This window comes from Sus scrofa, chromosome 13 (genome assembly GCF_000003025.6).
Source record: "Sus scrofa isolate TJ Tabasco breed Duroc chromosome 13, Sscrofa11.1, whole genome shotgun sequence".
In the NCBI taxonomy this organism is placed as follows: domain Eukaryota; kingdom Metazoa; phylum Chordata; class Mammalia; order Artiodactyla; family Suidae; genus Sus; species Sus scrofa.
This window is the reverse complement of record NC_010455.5, coordinates 84,100,138-84,116,738: the sequence shown is the minus strand read 5'-3', so window position 1 is coordinate 84,116,738 and position 16,601 is coordinate 84,100,138. Positions and strand designations below refer to the sequence as shown.

Here is a 16,601-nt window from a genome sequence, read left to right as displayed (position 1 = left end):
TCCGTACATCTGTGAAGTTTAAATGGGAAAATTGCCTCTTGTCTCAGCAAGGATGTAATTGATTCTTGGGCACTTAACAATATAATACCAGTTGCTGCCTGTTCTTTCTTCCTTCAAAGAGCTGACACCATTATGTCACTGATATAAATGGAATCTTGAAGGTGCATCACAAATTCTCTGCCTTTTGAGAAAAAAAAAATCCAAGTGTGGCTCTTTAGTTCAGAAAAGGGGCGTATTCAAGTAGGCATCTTTGGGTCAAGGTTAAAGTTCAACCTAGCTGGAGGTTTTCACTCTTTTCTATGGGGTGACGTGGAGCCCATTTTTTTCATGTTAGCAATGGTCACTGTGAACCTTTAAAATGTTTTAAAGTAGCATTTTTAAAGACTGTCAAATAAGAGAGCAAAGAGGCTTTGTCAGAGCCCATCTGCTCTCATGTCAATTTAAAGCTAAGTGAAAAAGAACTCAGGGTTCTTAAAACTGAATTTCATTAGTGGAGATGGACCAAAAATTATGCATTGAAAGATAACTAGCAAAATATCAGCCTTTCTCCCCACCCCCAAACTCAACTCCTGCTCAATATTAAGTATCCAAAGGGCAGAAAAGGAATAATCTCAAAGAATCAACATCAAAGTGCTCTCTGTATTTCCTTTCCAACCGGAACATTGTTTTACTTTCAATTTTTTAATTTCCATTTTTAATTGAATTAGCCAGTCTTGATAGGAAATTCACTGTAATCCTTTATAATGGGCCATGCATGTATATTTTTAAACTGCTTAAGAAACATCTTGTCAATGTGATAATCACATTTTCTTCATACTAATGCCTAGATTATTCCTAACACAATATTTTGGTTCAATATAATGATTACATGTAGTAAATATATATGTATTTACTCATTGCCCTCCATCAAAAAGTGTATATCTAAAGATTATAAACATAACAGTGTTATTTTAAACTTTCTCAGTCTATGAATCTGCAGCCATCTGCCTGAATAATAGGATTAACCATATAGCAAATGTTTTCTAGCTGAATTTTATTTTTAGCTGGACAAGTCAGAAAGGGTACACCAGATCTCACTCCCTGGCATATGCTCTGTAGGGAAAATGGATCACAGAGAATCATATCATCACCTACCATGTAACCAAAACCACTGAAGGTACTAAGCAGTGATTGCAGACCTTGATATTAAGTACTTTATGGCTGCCAACTTATTTAAATCCACACGGAATTCACATTGGTACTTTTTATTATCCCCATTTTATAGACCAAGAAAGTAAGTCATACATAACTCAGGCTTAAGTTTGTCTAGCTAGTAAGTGGCAGAGCTGGAATTCAAAGCCTAAAGAGCATTTTTCATCACTTTACTATAACCTCTGTGTGCACCACCTGCTGTTTTTATTTTGAGATATGTATTGGTGGAAATAACTTTTTATCTTGAAAAATATCAAATTTAAAAATAGCTGCAGGAGTTCCTGTCGTGGCTCAGCGGTTAATGAACCCAACTAGCATTCATGAGGATTCGGGTTCGATCCCTGGCCTCGCTCAGTGGGTCGGGGATCCAGCATTGCCATGAGCTATGGTGTAGGTGGAAGAGGTGGCTCAGATCACACATTGCTATGGCTGTGGTGTAGGCCAGCAGCTGTAGCTCCGATTAGACCCCTAGCCTGGGAACCTCCATATGCTGAGGGTACCGCCCTAAAAAGACAAAAAAAAAAAAAAAAAAAAAAAAAAAAGTAATACAATACAAAGACCTTTTGCTTCTGAACCATTTGAAAGTAAATTATTCACCTGATACACCTTCACCCTGAAATAGATTTGTGATTCCAATAAACCAGATATTCTCCTACGCAACCACAACCCAACCACCAGGATCAGGAATTTAACATTCAAAACACTTCTTCCATCTAATCCTCACACCGCATTCACATTTTACCAATTTACCACTAATGCCCCTTAAAGCAAAAAGCTGCAGTTCAAAATCATGTGCTGCATTCATTTGCCACATCTCATTGGTCCCCTTTAATCTGGAACAGTTCTTCAATCTTTTGACTTTCATGACCTTGATACCTTTGAAGATTAGAGGACAGATCTTTCATAGAGATCCTTCCCTTGTGGAGGTATCTGATATTTCCTCGTGATTAGATTCATATTTTGCATCTTTAGCTGGAATATCACAGAAGTGATGCTGAGTTTGTCTCATTGTACGATGTGATGGGACACATGATTTGGACTTGTGACATTGCCAGTAATCTTTACTTTGATCACTTATTAAGATGATGTCAATGAGATTTCTCCACTGTAAAATTACTCTTTTTACCTCCCACTATTAGTAAGCATTTTATGGGGAGGTAGTTTGAAGCTATGTAAATATTCCAGTTGTTATCAACTTTCAAGTCATTCATTTATTTATTAATGTCAGCACAGCCTCGTGCTTTTCTATTTATTCAGTGGATTATAATGTATGACTACTATTGTGTATTTTGATGTTCTAATTATCTATTTGCCTGTTGGGAACCCTTCAAAAAGACAAAGCCCTGTCTGCTTTGTCTTTTTGAATTTTCCCATCATTTTTAACGCACTTCCTTGCTAATTGGCACAATAAGCTGTTCCAGGCTCATCTTGTACCTTCCTTGCTCCAGCCCTGTCATCAACTATTTCTCCAAGGATCTCTGGTTTCTGTTAGTGAAGAACAGTATTTAGAAATGAAGATGTGATGCTAGATGTGCTCTTTGCTGCTTCAAAACTCACCCTTTAGGGAAAGAATTAAGAAGTGTGTGTGTGTGTGTGTGTGTGTGTGTGTGTGTTTGTGTGTGTGTGAAGAAAGAGTGATTTACATATAGTTCATTTCTATATCTGTTCATCACTAGATATACCTTTAAATAAGAATTTCACACCAGTGCCTTCAATATTAGTCTAAAACCATTTCGTTTTCCCTTCGCATGTTTGTTAACTCCCTTCTCTGACATCAAGAAACCTAACAGCCTATGCTCTTACATATTCTACTCTATTGTCTGCTCCCAGAGATCCAGGACAAATAAGGAAACTGGACTGAAACCTGTGAGTCTTCAGGCCTTCTCTTCCAAGGCTGTATGATCTTGAACAAGTATTTTAACTGCGCTGGTTTGCCATTCTTTAAAATAGCTGTAAAATAGCTCTGACCGTAATACCTGTTTCAGAAGACCACACCGTATGAAGGTCAGAGCAAACGGCCTCTGGTCAGACTGCCTCTGACACTCCCTGGCTGTATGACCTTGGAAAAATGATTTAACTTCTCTGAGCCTTGTTCTTCATTTTTAAAACGTAAATAATCCTACCACCAAGTTCCTAAGTGGTTGTGATATTTAATTGTATGCAAAACTGCTTGTCATAGTTTCTGATAGGTAGAAACAATTAATAAATAATTATTCCCTTCACCTTCCTCCTCACCACAATGTTAAGCAGTGGTAGTAGTGGTAATAATAATAATAATAGGACTGTAATTATTCCTATATTAAAAAAAAGTCCGGAGTTCCTGTCGTGGCTCAGTGGTTAACGAATCCGACTAGGAACCATGAGGTTGCGGGTTCAATCCCTGGCCTTACTCAGTGGGTTAAGGATCCGGCATTGCCATGAGCTGTGGTGTAGGTTGCAGACCTGGCTCGGATCCCGCATTGCTGTGGCTTCGGCGTAGGCTGGTGGCTATGGCTCCGATTAGACCCCTAGCCTCGGAACCTCCATATGCCGAGGGAGCGGCCCAAGAAATGGCAAAAATAAAAGCCAGAAAAAAAAGTCCAACACAAGTTAAAATGATCATGTGATTTCTTAGGTATTGTCCACTTATATAACCTTCTAAAATAGCAATTGCTTATAATAAGTTGCATTTAATGGCATTTTCACCTTCTGAATATCCCCAAGCTATGACAGAACTAGGAGGAAGAGATGATTGCTTCAGCAATGAAGGATACACTTCCGAAAAGTTTACCATAGAGTTTTAACTGTGTAATAATAAACAATGGTGGCCTTGGTTGATTGAATGCATGTTATACTAGGAACTTTGCAAACTCATTGGTAATGCTTACAACATCCTGGCAAGGAAGGTCCATTTCATAGATTAGAATACTGAAGTTTGGAAAACCTAAATGTCTTTCCAAGGCTGCATAGTCAGTAAAAGACTGGGTCCAGATTGGATTCAGTGTGCGAGGGGTCCCAGACCTACCTTCTGTTCAGCCCACTGTCCCATTGCTCATCATGAGAAACATGCCCAGGATATGACCCCGTCCACTTGAATTGTGCAATGCTCACCATGCCCCATTTGGCCAAAGAGACAAATTAAAATTGCCACAGTGAGCTCAGAACATCACCTCCAGTTCCCCGCATTCCACATTCCCCATGTTCAGGAAATTCATATGTACAATGACTGGAGCTTTTGGCATCTCCTTGCCAGAGTATTTCCCTAACACAACCAAAAGAATTAGCATCTGCTCAGGGATTAAAAAGGCTCCCACTGAGAATGAAACAATTCAGCGCCACAGGCCTGTTCTTTTTCTTTACGTGGCTTGTTTTTCATAGGATCTTGTGTCTAGAGGGAGTTACCTGTACCCTTTGTTGTACTTTCCCTGTTCTTTGGTGTGATCCCCAGTTAGACTGAGTTCTGGGATGCAAGGAGAATGTTTTGGTCACCTTTATCTTATTTGCACTGTAAAAGGGTAGGCCTTTCATAAATATATGTTGGCTGGCTGGAAAGATGTGATACTGATGATCTTTGTCCTTAATGATGTGAGGAGTGAGGAGGTTCATGCCACGTGATAGGAAGATAAGGCAATGGCCCCATTAGAGGTAGGTAGAGCTATTATAAGTTTTCTCAGAAAGTAAATATTTTTTAAGAGACACAAATATTGTAACCCCTTGTCAAGGATGTTTTAGAGAAGCATGGCAGTACAGCACCAGGACTTCAGAGCTGCCTCGGTTGAATCTTAGCTCTGACATTTAGTTGCTGTGTGACCCCATGCAAGTTACTTAAGTTCCCTGTGCCCTACCTATAAAATGGGGTTGTTGGGAAAAATGAGTGAGTTCATATATGTAAAGTGCTTAGAACAGTGCCAGCACAGAGTAAGTGCTTTTTAGGTGTAAGCCTTCATCGTCATCTTGTGCCTTTGTTGCTTTAGCAGAGATTAAGACCTTGAGAGGGCAATAAAAAGAAAATATAGTACCCAAAGCCACATAAACTAAGAAAATGAGTTCTTTGTCCAAAGCATTCTACAAATTAAATTACCATAAACTGGTAATTTACACATGTGTTCTCAGGGGAAAGGGACAAGAAAATGAAAATGAAGCTGCAACAAGGTGAGAAGACTCTAGTATATTTCCCTTTATAATTAACATAATGTGTTACGAAAAAAATTGGTACAATTGTTGTGTATAAAAGCAAATGTTAGTGCACCGTGGACACACACCCCTGCAAATGAGGACGATTGATCAGAAAGCAACACCATGCCATCTCCCTGCAGCACCCAGGGCTGCTGGATGTTGGAAGAAATTCACACAATCAAGCCTCTGTTTTCACTTTAAATTCATGATCTCAAGACTCAAATTGGCACTCAATATTGCTCAGCAAGCTTGCTAGGTTTCTCTAGAAGGTTCATTTTCCCCCTCTCTTAGGCATCTAATTCATTCCTTCTCCACCCCTCACAAGCCTCCCACGGCCCCTCCTCCACCCTCTCCATCAGCTGGTGACTTTGTTTCATTCTTCACTGAGAATACAGAAGCCAGCAGGCACACATCCTCTCACTCTCCACCACCAAACCTACTGCCGCAATTTCACTTGCCCGCATCTTCTTTCCCAATACAGTCAAGAGCATTTTCCTTTAGAAGCAGGTGCCTAGGAGTTCCTGTTGTGGCTCAGTGGAAATAAATCTGCATAGTATCCATGAGGGCATCCCTGGCCTCGCTCAGTGGGTGAAGGATCCGGAGTTGCTGTGAGCCATGGTATAGGTAGCAGATGCAGCTTGGATCTGGGGTTGCTGTGGCTATGGTGTAGGCCAGCAGTTGCAGCTCCAATTTGACCCCTAGCCTGGGAACCTCCATATGCCACAGGTGTGGCTATAAAAAGACAAAGAAAAAAAAAAAAAAAAGCAGTTGCCTAGAACTGACTGAACCACCCATGCTTCTGCTCCAGGAATTGCTGTGGGTCCACTGCTAATGAACTCAAGGAAGAAGAATAGCAAAAGATAATAAACCAGCGCAATAATTACTACATACTAAGATTTTTTATAGATAATGACTTTCTTGATTCTCCTCAACAAGCCTATAATGTGGATGGTATTATCATTCCCATGTTACAGATTAGAAAACACAGCATAAGGAGGTTAAGTAACCTGCCCTAGGTCACAATACCAGTAACTGATGAACCCAGGCATTGGGTTCCAGGGACTGAATTCTTCTTTTCTTTTATTTTCTTTTTTTGTCTTTTTAGGACTGCACCAGCAGCACATAGAGATTCCCAGGCTAGAGATCAAATTGGAGCTGTAGCCACCAGCCTACACCACAGCCACAGCAATGCAGGATCTGAGCCACGTCTGTGACCTATACCACAGTTCCTGACAACGCCGGGTCCTTAACCCACTGAGCGAGGCTGGGGATCAAACCCGTGTTCTCATGGATGCTAGTCGGGTTTGTTAACTGCTGAGCCATGACAGGAATGCCTGTCTTTCACCATTTAGTAGTGAACAGACTGCTTTTTGTAGAAGTCTCCTTTTCACCCCCTGCCTGGATGCTTACAATATAATTTTTAATCCTCCTCAAATTTTTCAGACTGATACATCTAGTGTTTCCTTTCTTTTTATCTTTTGTCTTTTTTTAAGGCCGCACCCGTGGCATATGGAGGTTCCCAGGCTAGGGGTCTAATCAGAGCTGTTGCTGCCAGCCTTTGCCAGAGCCATAGCAACACCAGATCCGAGCCACGTCTGCCACCTACCCCACATCTCATGGCAATGCTGGATCCTTAACCCACTGAGCGAGGCCGGGGATTGAACCCGAAACCTCATTGTTCCTAGTCGGATTCATTTCCGCTGTGCCAAGACAGGAACTCCAGACTGAATTCTCAAATCGGTATAGACTCACCATGAGGCCCGGACAGCAGATGCGGGAAGCAGAGGTAATAAATCATGAATTTTTATGTCAACCTTTTTGTGCTCAGAGCAGACCCTCCTGCTGGGTCTACTTCCTTCTTGAGAATATTGAGTCGGAATTAACCAAATAGAATGCCAGGGTAGGGGAGCACAAGAAATGTTTGCAATGAAGCTCCTTGCACTGGAGAGTAAGTCTACAGAATCCCAATACACCTTCCTCTAAGAGTCTCCCATTGTCCCAGCCTCTGTGACCATCCGCAGAGCAAAGATATGCTTTTCCCTAAGTTAGAGTCCCTCGGGCTCTCGGAAGCTACTCTTCCACAGGTTGATGACTGTGTGGAGAGGGTCTTTGAGGGGTGTCAGTCTGATCCAGCTGCCATAACAAAAGACCAGAGCCTGGGCTGCCTAAACAATAGAAATTTATTTCTCACCATTCTGGAGGCTGGGAAGTCCAAGATCAAGGTCCCAGCAGAGTCAGTTCCTAGTGAGGACTCTGTTCCTGCCTTGCAGATGACCATCTTCTGACTATGCCCTCACATGGCCTTGCTTCAGCTGTGCAGGTGGAGAGAGAAATCTTTTCCTTCCTCTTCTTATAAGCCACTAATCCTATGGGATTGAGACCTCACCTTTATGTCCTTATTTAACCATAACTACCTCTTAAAAGCCTTATCTCCAAATACAATCACATTGGGGGTTAGGGCCTCAACATATGACTTTTAGGCGACACAATTCAGTCCATAGCAAGAACTATTTCAGAGCCTCTGCCACACTTGTTACTGCCCCAAGAGCAGGGAAACAGGGTCATCTAGCTTGGAAAGAGCCACATAATCCAGTAGAAGATTTGCCCTTTCCCCTATCAAAGCAACCCCTCCCTGAGCTCTGGAGTCTATCCTCTGTCATTTCTCAGATCTTTCCTCCCTCAACCCTCTTCTCCCTCTTTCCCATACCATCAACATCTCCCTTTAGACTGGAGGGCCAATATCAACATCCCAAAATGGTCTCCTATGATCCAGTACAATAAAATAACTGTCTCTTCTTTACCTTTCCCCTGGCTTCCTCCAGCAATGCTAGAAGAATCAGGGAATAAACCCAAGCAAGATGTCATTTAGACTCTTTTCAATCTAGCTTTTATGAAGAAATGGCTTGATCATCAAGTTGTAGTGGTTATCTGATATAGATACATAATTTTTTATTTATAATATATATATTTATATGTATAAAGCAAGTGTACATGAACACATATATACACATGCTGACATACATACGCACATATGTGCAGATATACACATGCATATAAATATATACACATACATGCATATGTACAGATTTACACACACTTATACATACAAAAATATAATCATGTATACACAGATGTGTGTATACACATGTAAGAGTCATATATAACTTTACCCACATAAACACATACACACATATGCATACAAACATACATATACAAACACACATATATACATATAGTCTTGAAGGTATTGTGAAGACATAAGGAAGAATTGGAATGCAATTGCAAAAATAAATGGTGTGATGCTCACTTTGGTGGCACCTATACTAAAAACTGGAACAACACAGAGAAGATTCGCATGGCTTGTGCACAAGGATGACATGCAAATTTGTGAAATGTTCCACATTTTTAATAAAAGTTATTTTTTAAAGGAAAAAAGGGAAAAAGAAATGTCTGTAAAATAATTGTCAAAATTCCAAAAAAAATACAAACAAATAGCATGAAGAAAGAAGAGATCAGACTGAATCTCTACCTTTCCACTGAATACCAACTTTTTCATTTTTGTCACATTTTTCAAGAGCCTGCTATGTGTCTGGCCCTGGGTGATGCGCTGGCCCTTGCCTTTAAATGGTCCATTTAAAGTGACAGCATGCTTAATGGGATTCTTAAAGGGGGCAATAGGCTCCTTTCCAGGAAGAGCTGCAGTATATTCTCACCCAGGGAAGGCTGCTGGGAGCATGCTAATACATCTTTACAATAAACACACACACACACACTGACTCAGTTAATAATACTGGTCTCTGTATTTTAGTGCCTTCAATGTGGCTTCCAAAGCAAGAGCAAGAAAATGGCACCATGCGATCACCTACTTCAAGGGGCCCTAAGCAGCAAAATAGTTAGACTAGTCAAGATTAGACTGTTGCTTATCCAATAGCATTATCTTTGCTCATTCCCAAGTCACAAGGAGGACTAATGACAGGTGAAGGGTTATTCAGAAAGTTATGGCTCATCTCTTCCTTCATAGCCTACCCTCCTCCCATACGACAACTCTGCACAGTAGCTCCCACTCCCCTACCCCGTGTCTGGCTTCTCCTGGAGGTGAGGATCTGCAAGCTGGTATGGGTAGAACATCCTGCTTCATAATAAGGGAAAGGCCCCTTTCAGCTCTTTTTGTGCATTCTGTAGGACTGTGCCTGGCTTGACTAATCTTTCCGCTTAATATGATGCATCTTTCCAAACTTCCTGAAGTGTTGGAGCCATTTCCCCCTCAGAGCATATCTTTGTAGTGGTTCATGTATGACAGTTCTTCTGAAAAGCACAAACCTCTGGTCTGAGATGGCTGTTGCTTTAGGCGGCCACCTTCTACTTGACTGGCCTGCATCCTCCCAGGCAGCTGAGAAGAGGGCCTCATGTGACATTCAGTGGCTATGGCTGACCGCAAATCCTATTTCCCTACATCCCACATGTCACTCTCTGTACAATGACACCTCCATGAGGTGGGAAAATATAATAGGAAGTCCTTCCCATGGGATTCAGAGGCCTTTTCTGAAGATAGAAGTCTATAAACTGATGCTGAGGATATCAGTTCCTCTGGTGAACCTCAGCAGATATTAATGATGCTCTTTCTCACCTACAGTAAGAAAAACTCAGGACTGGTCCCCCAGTGTCCAGTTTAATTGCTCTCCATTGTCAGTTCAGCATTACAAATGTTGCGCATCCATTTCATGGAAGACACTGTGCAAAGAGATAATTAAAACAAACCTGGAACTGCCTTCATGTTATTTAAGGTCTGGGATGGGACCAGGAGAGAGGGACATGGGTAATTTAATAAAAAAGTTGTATTAAGTACTGCCACAGAGGAACAACCAGGACCAATACACACACTGAGGACGGAGGAACAAATTCTAGCTGAGGCTTCCTGTAAAAGGTGACATCTGAATCCGAGGATGAGGAGGAAGCCAAAAGTCAGAGACAAGGAAGGTGGTGGGACTTCCAGATCAAGGAAACGTGCATGTTAACGCAGAACAGAGGATACATGGCAGGGATTTGGAGAATGTGAGGAGTCATGTAAAGCAGAAAGCGGGGGATGAGGCCTGGCTCCGTGTGGCCAACTGAAGGGGGGTTGGCTCAAAGGGCCTAGCATTTGGATGTCATGCTGTGGGAAATGGGGAGCCACTCGAACGTGTGAGTGTTATGTCTACATTTTAGGAAGATAACTTGGAATCTGAGAAAGTGACCACCAGAGAGGAAGCATGGCCCTTGTCCCTTGTGTTTCTCAATCCCTTCTCTAGAGTCCGTAGAAGTGAGATTAGAACCAGAGTCTCAAGGGGCGAGTACATTAGGAACTTCTGGCTCCATGGCAGCCAGCAAGATGTGGAGACCAACACCAGAGGAGGAGCCTCAACATGAAGACCTTGGGTTTGTGACTCCCTGAAGAAGCCCATCTAGCAGATGTCTGTCTGTCCTCTTGGAAAGGGGTTCTTCTCTACTGACTACAGATGTGCAATTAGAGGAGGTCACCAATTTATACTCACCCTCTTAGACCTCCATGGAGCTTCCCAGATGGACTGGATTGGTCTCAGTCTGTTCTATTGACAGAGGATTCAGTCAGCACCTCAGCGGAAGGTAACACTTTGCCAGTGTGCTGACCGCCAGCTGATAAAAATGGGCACTGGCATGCCTCCTGCCCCCTGCCCTGCAATCACTGATAGAATTCCCCAATAGACTGGCCAGTACAGGTATTGAGGGAGCACACAAAATCAGTAGGTAGTGAAAAATTACAACCCACTTCAGGGGACTCTGTAGCCAGAGGGAGAAAGATGAAGCTGAGCAAGTAGAGCTGGCAACTTCATTTATAGTAGAACTAATGGAAGAGAGAGAAGACATTAATAAAAGTAATTAGAACAAGATATAATTAGAGCACAGAAAAGGCTTTCTGGAAACAAGAATGGTACTTCTGAATTTTAAAAGTTCAGTAGGCAAACTGAAAAAATGAATGCTCACTGCTGAGAATAGAATTCATATTCTGGGAGATCAAGTTAAAGAAATATCTCAAGGCAGGGAGAACTAGTCCCCAAAGCAGAAATCAGGTGGAATAAGAAAAGAGCCTTAGAGGACACATCCAGAGGGTCTATCATGTTAATGACAGGAATGCTAGAGGGTATGAAGTAACAAGTGTGTGGAAAGCCATAAGTGAATAATAGGAGAAAATATCCCCTAAACTGAAGAAATATTTCTTCATACTCAAAACTCCACTGAGTCCTAAAGAAGATGAATTAAGAGGGGAAAACAACAACAATAAAAACCTGAGACAAACTCTAGTGAAATTTCACGATAGGGAGAAAAATCTTGCAGCCCTTCTGACAAAAAGAACAGGTCACTTACTCATCATCTGAAATACTCCAATCTAAAGAATACTGAAATAAAACACATATATAGAGAAAGAAGGATTATTAATAAAAACAGATTATGATCCTAAAATCTTACCCAGCCTAAGTACCATTCATCTGGAAGGGAAAAGAAAGTAATATCAAAGAACCCATTTTCTAATTACACTTGACCTTAACAATGTGAAGGGTAGGGATGCCGCCCTCATTGCAGCTGGAAATCTTCCTATAACTTATAATCTATCCTCTGTACTCAAGATTCTTCCATATATGTGATTCTGCATCATGGATTCAACCAAATGCAAATTGTGTAGTACTGTACTATTTACTATTGAAAAAAAATCTGCATATATAAGTGGACCCAGTTCAAACCCATGGTGTTCAAGGGTCTACTGTCTATTGTAAATCAACAACAAATGATTAACCAAAACAAATGTAACTGCTTGCAAATTAAGAAAGCTTCTTCGATCTCATAGGCAAGACCTAGCCAAAATTTGACATTATCTAGGGAGTAACACAAAAGAAAACATTTCATACCAAAGAGTATAGGACACAACTAAAACTGTATTCAAAGGGAAATTGTCTAGCTTTAAATGTTTTAGTATATTAGAGAAATGAAAACGAAAGTAAAGAAACAAAATAAATAAAATATACCTGTTCACTTAAGCAATCAGAAACGCTCTGAAATAAGGATGGAAATAATTCTGTAGCAAAATGATGAAGGCCTGAAATACTAAAACAGCAGGATCAAAAAGAAGAGCTGGATTGAGAAGTTGTTCTGGAATGAAATGATCCTGGCATCTGGAGACAGAAAATAGGAAGTGAAAGGAATCAAAGAGGTGTAAGAGTTGGAGATGGAATAATCCGGTGAAGGTGATGCTATTAGTGAGACAGAAAATTGGGAAGGAAGAATGAATTTGAGAGGGAAGACATGAAGTTCCATTTCAAATATATAGAGTGTGCCATGTCTGCAATGGGCAAGGCATTTTATGAGGTGCTATACTCATTATACAATTGTATATGCCCCTGCTCACCCAAATTCCTATGTCACCAGTCCAGGGCTACAGTTGGCATATCAAAGTAACAAATAAGAAAAAAAAAGAAAGATGAAAGAAAGAAAATTAAAAAAAAAAAAAAACCCATACATTTAATATAGGCTGATCCCAGAAATATGCAGCCAAGCTCTGGAGTGAGAGAGCAGAAAGCTCCATCCTCTCCAACCCTCTCCTCTGCTACAGTTCAGAGGGACTGTCCTAGGAGATAGAGATTGGAGGGTGAGGACAGAGAGAAACAAGCAAGGTCAGCATTTCCTCAATCAGGCTTCATTATTCAACTCAAAACGTCCTACTTAGGGAACAAGGGAGCTTCTCAAGAGCCTTGTTCCTGAAGTAATTAAACACAACTTCACCGTTGTAGCTCAATGGCTATTAAGTAAGGCTTTAGCACTTCAGCTCAATTTACTTTTCTTTGTCCTTCTGCCCTTCTGCCCCTGCAGCCCAACACCCCAGCAACACATCCCTGAGAACTCTGGATCTGGGGAACCAAATAAAAGACTTACTGGTCAAGATCTCTTAATATTCAGCTAACACTTTCAGACAAATCTGATAACAAACATTCTGGATTTCATCCAAATTAATCTTGCATGGTTTCTAGAAAAGTAGCAAGTCAATGACAATACTTGCGTGGGAAAAAAAGAGCCAGGCAGTGAAGTATACGGGAAAAACTTTTCAGTTCTGTGCCTCTACTTAGGCCAGCTTGGTTTTCTCTTTGACACAGAAGAATAGCTTTAGGCAGAGTATATTTGCCCAGGTATACATCAGCCCAGGTATGCAAAGAGAACCAGTGGTGTGAGGAGAAATAAAATTTTGTGCCTGACATTTGTGTGCTATGACATTGTAAGGATTGTTCCCAATACTAGGTGCACTGCTCTGTTTATAGTGTTAATATTAGAAAAACAGTCAACAAATGCAGCAGCAAGTCAATTGTATAGGCAGAAGATCACCCACATTGCATTGGGTAGTTTGAGTACAAATTCCAAACCTATGGTTGAGTTTCTTCTAGTGTGATCAGAAGTTTCTTTTTCCTTTGCTGTAAATAAAACTGAACGGTGGATCCTCTATAGAAAGTGGCATTTTGGGCTTTCCGTCTTTTGTAAAGTGATTTGTGCCTAGTTCGTTGTCCAGTTAACTTTAGTTTAGTGGCTTTTAAAAGTTGGCATTGTAAATAAAACAAATTGCGAAACATTTTCAAGAAAAATAATTAATTTTGCTTTCCTTTTATGGCTGCACCTGGAAGTTCCCAGGGCCGCTGCTGCAGTCAGATTCTTAATCCATTAGGCCACAGAGGGAAATTCCTAATTAATTAATACTTTAAAAGTTAATTCTCTACCACTGATTTGTTCCATGCTAAGTTAGTCTTTGGTGAGAAGGTTTAACCTCTGAATGGAACGGAAACTTTGAATACGGGTAGCTGATTTTTAATCAAAGCTTTCTGGTTCTTCATTTGAGGCCATGCTTTGTTATTGAGAGGCTAAGTCACTATTCCAGATTCCCAGAGATGCTTACAACATGGAGACCTAAGGTTGGTCCTCCAGCCATGAACCTGTGTCTGAAAGCGCCTGTGCAGTATCTCAAAAAGTGTTCTCCTAAATTCAGGCCACAGAAGTTCTGATAACTATTTTTACCTATCAATTTTCAGTCAGAAGAAATAGCAGGACATCACACTATTTAGAGTTAAATCCTCTAAAGTTTTTCTTTGAGGTAACACTGTTAGTGGGCACAGTGTCCTGACCTAACATTCAAATGAGCCCAGTTAATACTCAAGGAAAATAAAAGCACAGATAATCCAAAGTAGTTCTGAGAACCACTGACATATCACTAGAAAAAAATGGTTTTCCTGAGCCCAGGGTTAACTTTTCTCATTTATAGGAAATTGTCAAAATACATCTGGGCAGGCATCTCCTTTTTTTTTTCTTTTTCTCTTCTTTGTGTGAAGCTCTTTTGTAAAGTCAGTGCTCATTTCTCCTGGCTGGTGATGCTTACCTAAAGCCTAAATAAAATGATGGCAAAATGGCCTGATTCTTCATCTTTTAAGTTACACCTATCTCTGTAGAGTTAATAGTGGTGCAAATTTGGAAATTTAGGTAGGGTTTTCTTTTCCCATCTATGTGCTAAGATTATTCTTCTCATATGGTACTGATATTTTTGTCTCTTCACATCAGCTGAAAATTAACATTTGATAATGTCCCAGAAAAGGGGTCTTTGGTAATAGACTTTCAGATTTGGAGGCATGAAGCATTTCATCTGGAGAATTTCTCATGTCTTAGAAAAAAATCCAGAAATATGAAAGATATTGTTCCAGAAAGTTTCACTTAAGGTCATTTGCTTAAGAATTAATTGCCCTTGTGGTAACCTTTCACATATAAATGGGATGCAGGGCTGTCATTCTTATCAGCATCATTCCTAAACAAGATTTATTTACCTGATTAGTTGTGTGTCATCCCATTTGTCCTTGAGCACCCCCACTCTGTCCTAAAGCAGGTCCTGGGACCTTTGACTTTAGTTTCCTGATATTCCAAATGTCATCCAAAGTCCAGCAGCATCCATATCACCTGAGGGCATGTTAGAATTGCAGAATCTCAGGCCCCACACACACCTACTGCTATGAACTAAACTGTGTCACTGTCCCAAATTCATGTGTTGAAGATCTAATCCCCAGTGGGACTGTATTTGGAGATAAGGCCTATTAGGAGGGAATTAAAGTTAAATGAGTTTGTAAGGGTGGGGCCCTAAACCAATAGAATTAGGGTCCTTATAGGAAGAGACTCCAAAGAGCTCATGCTCTTTCTCAACATACACACACACAAAGAGGTCTTGTGAGCGCACAGTGAGAAGGCAGCAATCCAGGAAGAGATCTCACTAGTAACCCAATCAGCCAGTACTTTCATTTTGGACATCCCAGCCTCCAAAACTGTAAGCAATTAATGTCTGAAGTTTAAGTCACCTAGTCAGTGGTATTTTATCATAGCAGCCCAAGCTGACTAAAATGCCTGCTGAAACAGATACTTCATCCTAACACAATCCTTGAATGATGAACCTGCATATAAAGTTATGAGAAAGACACTGCTTAGTTAGCCTTGATCATGATATTATTTAAACCCATTCCCTGTTTTGTCATTTTTCCACGGAAAGAACTTGAGCCTTGGACCAGGATGGGCTTTGAAATGAGCCTTAGCCTTGGTTAGGCTTTGATTATTTGATTTTTTTTTTTTTGGAAGAGCCTTGCTAATCTCAATTTGCCAACCAATCTCTAAAATGAAGAGAACCCTGGTTCTCTGGTTAAGAATGAAGAGGTGCTCCTGGGAAAACCCTATGCATTTGTGAGCCCAGAAATATACACTCCCTTTTCAGGAATCTTTATAAGAGGTTTACCAGAGGTTGTATGGTACAAAATTAAACCAATTGCACAACTCTTTGGATTATACCAAAGGCTTCCTATCCTACAAGTGCATTTGTTTGTATGTGGCATTGGCCTACTCTGAAATCTATTGGGGGGAAGATGGTCCATCATGTTTATAGGACTATGTTGTTTGGAATCACATATACTGCCTTTCAGAAAACCTGAATATTTTCCAATATAAAATAAATGCATGTTTCTTCCTAGCTTTCTCCTTGGTATTGATACTATTTGGTGAAATAGGATGCATGACCAGAAGAACATATATTAATAGACAAATGTTTCTTTCTCAAAAAGAACATTACAAATAGGGATTGGCATCTAAAATGACAAATGGGCAACAGATAACTGTTTACTGCGTGGGTACCAGGGAAATCCAAACCCAGTCCTGGAATGGGAGGAAAGGACTCTACCCTC

At 40.6% G+C, this 16,601-nt stretch overlaps 1 protein-coding gene across 5 annotated transcripts in view; it reads left to right on the top strand.

The window, feature by feature from the left end:
• The window catches only part of SLC9A9 (solute carrier family 9 member A9), a 674,266-nt gene that overhangs the window by 520,140 nt on the left and 137,525 nt on the right, over nt 1–16,601 (top strand). The gene's annotated exons all lie outside the window — the stretch shown is intronic.